Genomic DNA, 6,000 nt, shown 5'->3' with positions numbered 1-6,000 from the left:
TATCATCCCATGCCTATTTACACAATGAGATTTTTGATAAATAATCATCAGTAATGTGGCTATAAAGGCAGATAAATAGAAGAGTCCGTTAATCTCAGAAAATTAAATGATGTCTGTAATGCAGCCTTTAAAAGCAGGAAAAGACACTTATCCCATATCACCATATTACGATATTCAAAATCTAAGATGATATCTATAAAATATCACGATATCGATGTAATATTGATTTATTGCCCTACTTAAGGATCTAGACTATTTATAAGAATACTAGGAAGAAAGAAAATAAAGTTTAGCAGGATGACATCTGTTTGGCAATTTATCTCACTTCAGAGGACGTCAGATATGTCAGCGATGGTTTTGGTGTTTTATTACTGCGGCACACAGAATGACGGATATGAAAGGTCACACCGCTCCGCCACAGAAATATGATATTTGTGCCTCTTTTCGACACTCTTCGGTGCGTTGGTGTTGGTGGCGTCGCTCTGCTTAAGTGTTCCCTGTAAACATTAGACTCACCGTCCTTCATTAATGTGGTCGGCACTGCCTCCGGTTCCCAGCGCGAGGCTCCTGTGACAGATTATAATCTGGTCGACCTCTGAAAGATTATAATCTGATTACTGCAGATGATTTTCATGCAGGTGGAGCAGGCGTCTTTGTTGATTGTAACCGCGTTCAGTCAACTGTCCGCCAAGATAAGACGAGCGAGAGCAGCTGAGAGACGTCTTCTGCTATAAAAATGTATCGAGATTAATGAAGAAGAGTAAAGCTCGAACAGTTAGCTGATTCAGTTGATTTAGCAAAGTTATTGATTAGTTAATGCACATCAGAATTAAGTTTGACTCTAATGACTGTAATAGTTAACGACTCTCAATGTGAATACATACCGTTCAGGAAGATGCATATAGAAAATGTCTATAAGGGTCAATGATGGGTTTTATGTGTCCATGTGGTTTAGTCAAATTTAAAGAGGTTACTGTAAAAAATAAAATAAAATAACTTCTACTCATTCTATTTTTGTGGACCCAGCATAAAATTTCTGCTTTTAATCCATTTTGAGAGAATATATTAGAAGATTATGGCAAAAATGTCTAAGTGGTGTAACCATAATAACTTTGTACCAAATAATTCAACTTGCTTAAAAACAGTAAATTCTCAATAAAACACCATATCAACTAGTTTGGCATGATCTTACATTATAACTTTTTATATTAAATAAAGGTAATGGTAGAGAGATCAGGAACCATTTCAACTTTTATAAAATTAAGTGATTAAGTAAAAGTGCACTTAAATACACTGTAGATCTATATAATGACTAAATATCTATCATATTCTTTTGTGGTTACACCATTTGACATTTTCAGGAGCATTCAGGTTTACCTCAGGTTAAAAAAATAAATAAAACAATTATGCAAATGTACGAACAAGAATACAAAATGTACATTTTAACAAACCTGATTCTGCTTTTAAGACTATTTTTTAACATATTTTTAAATTGCTCATCTTGCCATCCCTTATTTTCTTTATTTAGAAATTCTAATAAATTCCTGAAGTTTTTTATTTAAGTAATGATGTTCAATTTAAACAGAGTTGTTAAAACTCCTCTGTCTCCTAGAAAGTGAGGAGGTTGCTGCAAGTCCTCCGTAACCCTTAAAATTCAACACCGACAGCAACAGGCTGCCAAACTACACACCTCCACTCTTCAAGATATTTGTGGAAGTCCTTAATTGGCTCTATCACTCTCGCTCTCTCTGACTTACTGAAGGGCAGGAGGAATCACACACACACACACACACACACACACACACACACACACACACACACACATAGACACACACACACATTGTCAGTCAGTCAGTCAGAAATAGCGGCTTAATCAGTAGAGCCGTAGTTGCGCCCACAGCTTTGTCCCATTGATGGCTGATTGCGTCAGTGCTGCTCGCTCAGATCCTCTAAGCTCATTGGCTGGCTGCTCGGGTCATTCAAACACACCTAGGTTAGGGTTAGGACGCAGGAGGACGATTTAGAGATTGGGTTGTTTGTTTGTTTGTTGAGACGGTGGACTTGACTCGACTTTCTCCCACAGTTTCCTGGAGATTTGCTTGTTTTTGTTTCCTTCCGTCTGACGTTGTTTTAATCTTTAAATGGATTAGTGTAGTTTTTCAGGTTTTCTGTGCAGCGTCATGTCGTTATAGGGCTGAGAAATGTGGCAAAAACTTTAGTTATTATTACTTTTTTCCCATATCAGTAAATCAATGTCACTTTATTTTTTATCTTAAAACTCTCCTGACTTTTCTCACGAGTCTTACAAGTCAGATTCAGAAAACTCTAACTGATTGAACTTGTCATAAATAGCTCGTTTCATGTTTGAGAGATGATAATGATGATGATGATGATGATGATGATGATGATGATGATGATGATGATAAAAAAGTTTATTTCTATAGCACTTTTCAAAACCAAAGTTACAAGGTGCTTCACACAATCCGATATGAACAGAAAAACACACTAAAAAAATCAATAATCAAGCATAAATAGATGCAATATTACAGAAATGCCTCTCTGATGTCATCATTAGCATAATCCACTCCCTTAAAATGTCCGTATAGGTCTCCGTGTTCTTGCTCCATGTTTTATGGGTTAGTTTCATTCACAAAAAGTTCCCTGAATGGTAATGACATCGTAAACTAAATGGAAAAAAACAAGAGCAACACCTTCAAGTCCTGCTTTCAGAAATCAGAAGACAAATAGGTATCAGATTTAAGGGTGACAGTAAGAGACGTGAAACATTTAGAGGACATGAAATCCAGCTCACACGTCATCAGAGCAGCTCCGCACTGTGACATAAATACAGAGGGAAGGATTTAATGTCGAGCGAGACGCTAAAAAACATATTTTTTTTTCTAAAGCAAAGGCGCTCCGTGACGAGAGGCAGTGAAGGGATGTGACAGCCACAGAGATATTAGAGGAGAGGATATTATAACCTACAGGTGATGTTACACCGTCAGCTGCAACACGACGGGACGCTGGACAGAAACCTGCAGAGACCCGGAGGCAGCTGTCAGAGTGAGAAGTTTCCTACTGAAATGTAGAAGTTACTGCACCAAAATATGTCCATGAAATTCATTAAATCCCCAAAAAAACTCTTTATTTATAGTTTAGGTAGAAGATCACTCCTACTTATTTTGTTATTCTCATTGAGGCAGGAGACTGTAAGATGCTTTCAAATTAATTAATTAATTCATTAATGCGATTGATGTGAGTTTGTGGAGCATTTATCTTACTATACAGTTTTGTTTTATAGATAATAAACCTAATATAATAGATAATAAATAGTAAAAGAGATAATAAAACAGTTTTTTCCACACACAGGAATTGATAAGGAAATCCATAATGAGTCAGGCTGATAAACAGAATCAATAATGGCATTGGTACCAATACAATCTTATCAACCCCCCCCCCCCCCCTATATGTCAGTGTACATATATATAAATAAATAAATATATATAGGTCAATATTGAGTTACAGTATAAGGTCAAAATCTGATATTTATACTGTCTGATCTTGGATGTCCGTCAGCCTCAGGAGAACAGGGAGTTGAAAGAGGGATGTGGTGATCTGTGGAGAGTGTTGAAGGAAACAGGAGGAGGAGGAGGAGGGAGGAGGAAGAGGAGGAGGAGGAGGAGGAGGAGGAGGATGGTGTGTTTTAGGAGAGAGGAGGGAGAGGAGTGAGTCGTCCTTGATTTCGCCCTCCAGCAGCCTATTCCCAGCCCTCCGCATCACGCTGCATTCAGGTCTCGCTGCATGCCGAAACCAAACACACCTGTTGTCTGTGTGCCAAGAATTCAATAGAGACGCATATAGATCCACTAACAGAGATAAGACCACCACCAGCTGTTCACCGAGTGCTCCCCGATATCCCACCTCTGTCTGACCCCATACTTTTAGATCTGAACCGGGGCCAGATCTGGAGTCAGCATTCACTACTGAAGGATCGGAATTTATTTGATTAGTCCGTCGGCTCTTTTGTTACAGGATAATATACACAGTGAGATGCTTCAAACGTGTCCCTCGTCAGATTTGTCTGAGTTTAAACTGAACAAATAAGCAAGATGTCGGCAAGATGAGCAATTCAAAAATATCTTTAAAAATGTTCTTAAAAGCAGCATCAGGTTTGTTAAAAATGTTGTATTTTTTGTGGTTTTATGTCTTTTTAAAATGACATTTGCACCATTTTTTACCCAAAAGTAAAACTGAATGATCCTGAAAATGTCAAATGGTGTATCCACAAAAGAATGGTAAATATTAAATATTTTATCCACCTACAGTGTCTTTAAGTGGACTTATACAAATAATTACTTCATTTAATTTCATCAAATGAAAAGGACATTGTTTTGGAGTATTTCTACATTTAAATTTTAAAGCGTTTTGTCAGTATTGGGCAGGACGTATCCTAAAAACTAAAACTTTTTCTAAATAAGTTGTGACAATGCAAAAAAAAACTCATTAAAAACTCATTTAAAAAAACTGACTTTCTAGATTCTTACTTTTAAACAAATATTTCTGCCCTCACATAAAAAGTGTTAAATAAAAAATCACAAGTTCAGTCTTTTGTACTTGAAATAGCAATGTGATTTATTTACCATACAGACTAAATCAATGTGATATGAGACTGTTTTTTAAAAAAATGTACTTTAACATTATTCAGCTGAGCAGCTTTATAACCGCTGGCTTCGTTAAAAACCTAAAAACAAGCAGAATCTATGTAGTTTTTATTACTATTGAAAAACAGCAGTTACCGTAAAAGAAGTGTACATTTTTACTTCCCAGCATCACAGTATCACTTGTAGTTTACTGTGTTTCAGGTGATTAAACTCACAGGTAATGTAGTTATTTTGTTTAAGGTTTGGCATCTTTAATTATTTTTTTATGTGGCTTTATGCTGAGTGTGATTTTAATATTGTTTAGCTATAAAATATCAACTGTTTATAAAGTTTAAGCATAAATATTTTGGCACAAGCTGAAAATGTGTGTCACGCACACACATGTACGAGGATTGGCCGTGAGGAGGATCGGGGTTGAGAAATGATCCCAGATGGTGGACGTGAGGTCTTGGTGGTAGTTTTGACAGGACGGTGTGTTCTTTCTTTCTGTGTGTGTGTGTGTGTGTGTGTGTGTGTGTGTGTGTGTGTGTGTGTGTGTGTGTGTGTGTGTGTGTGTGTGTGTGTGTGTGTGTGTGTGTTGTAGAGTCATGGATCATCAAGGTGATTTCTCCGATCCCTGAACAGAACAGATGTGGCCCGATGTTTACTGTTTGTTGCTAACTTTAGCATCCATCGCTCATGGGAGAGGTGTGTGTGTGTGTGTGTGTGTGTGTGTGTGTGTGTGTGTGTGTGTGTGTGTGTGTGTGTGTGTGTGTGTGTGTGTGTGTGTGTGTGTGTGTGTGTGTGTGTGTGTGTGTGTGTGTGTGTGTGTGTGTGTGTGTGTGTGTGTGTGTGTGTGTGCTCCAGCCTGCATCTGGGGCTCATGCTCGGTCAAGCTCGTACCGTGACTTGAGATCACGCTGCTGGATGTTGACTTTCCTTCGTGGTTGAATACGTGCTGCCTGCTGTGAGCCGTTGTGATCGCAGCCCGTGATGTGTGTGTGTCTGTGTCTGTGTGTGTGTGTGTGTGGTTTCTTTGTGTGTTTCTGCACGTGAACCGCACATAAAGATATTTTCGAATTGTTGTAGGTATGGCAGGAAGCATCTCATGCCTGCAGCTCCTCATTTAACCACAGATTCACTTGTGGCTGCGTCTTATCTCCGTTGCAATGATTAAAACCCAAATACAAACAGAAAAGTGCCAAAAAAAGTCCATATTTTAAAAAATTATTGATCTATCGAATAATTAATCAATAATTAATCAGTAATGAATCTACAGTCAGCTGCTAACCTCACTGACACATTTATAACAGTAAACCGCTGCAGAGCTTTGAGTGTGAAACCATGATGAATAATTGAA

The sequence above is a fragment of the Scomber japonicus genome, chromosome 3 (genome assembly GCF_027409825.1).
Source record: "Scomber japonicus isolate fScoJap1 chromosome 3, fScoJap1.pri, whole genome shotgun sequence".
In the NCBI taxonomy this organism is placed as follows: Eukaryota; Metazoa; Chordata; class Actinopteri; order Scombriformes; family Scombridae; genus Scomber; species Scomber japonicus.
The sequence above is the reverse complement of the archived record's forward strand: the minus strand, read 5'-3'. Positions refer to the sequence as shown.